The following is a 985-nucleotide window of genomic DNA, read 5'->3' on the forward strand; positions in this document are numbered from 1 at the left end:
ACAGTGTCAGATATTCACTATCAGTGAACTAAGGTAACATCTCTTATTTTTCGAGCACCTTCCGGAATATTCGAGCGGTTCCAAGCAGTGCTGTTTTCTGCAAGTGCTCCACGCTTATTGCATCCTCTATTTGTTCCACGTGCTTTTCGAGATTTTTGCTCACTGTTCCCAGGGCTCCGACAATTATTGTTACTACTGCTACCTTTTTCATCGACCACAACTGCTTAACTTCCCAAGCTAACCTGTCATATCTCTTGACTTTTCTTTCTTCCTTATCGCATACCTTGTTGTCAGCTGGGCATGCTATGTCTATGATCCAGCATAGTTTGATCTCTTTCTGAAATAAGACAATGTCCGGCTTCCTATTCTCAATCTCGTGTTCGCACTGAATCATAAAATCCCATACGATCTTTGCATTTCTATTTTCGACAATGCCTTCAGATTTGTGTATTATAATTATCATTATATTACTAAGATGTAGCGGTACTAATACTATATCACTCCAGTACAGAGCAGTTGTGAAAACCTAAAAATGAAAGGGAATAAGAAATTGCCATGAACTTCATTAGCTTACAACTGCTTCTGCAATAACACGCAATGCACTCATAATTGAATGCTTGCGCACCATCCTCTAGCTTCATCGGGGCTGCTTTAAAAATGAAGTGAAATTTTAATTGAGAAACATAAAAACATTACCAGCGAAAAAAGTATAAACATATGTCGAAAATGAAGATAAGGGTTTGAGATCCCAAAGGTAGTTTTTTTTTTCTGTTATTTCTTTGACTGCGGCCATGTTAAGGCACTGCTTTGAAGGGCTTTAGTGGAACGAATCGACCCCTGGACTAATTTCTTGAGCCCAGTACTTATTCTATCAGTCTATTTTGCCAAACCGCTAGATACGGGGACAACACTGGTTGTCAAGCGGTGATGGGTGGGAGTACAAACATAGACACAGAGACACACATACCTATATATATATATATAT

Source organism: Octopus bimaculoides, chromosome 7 (genome assembly GCF_001194135.2).
Source record: "Octopus bimaculoides isolate UCB-OBI-ISO-001 chromosome 7, ASM119413v2, whole genome shotgun sequence".
NCBI classification, from domain to species: Eukaryota; Metazoa; Mollusca; class Cephalopoda; order Octopoda; family Octopodidae; genus Octopus; species Octopus bimaculoides.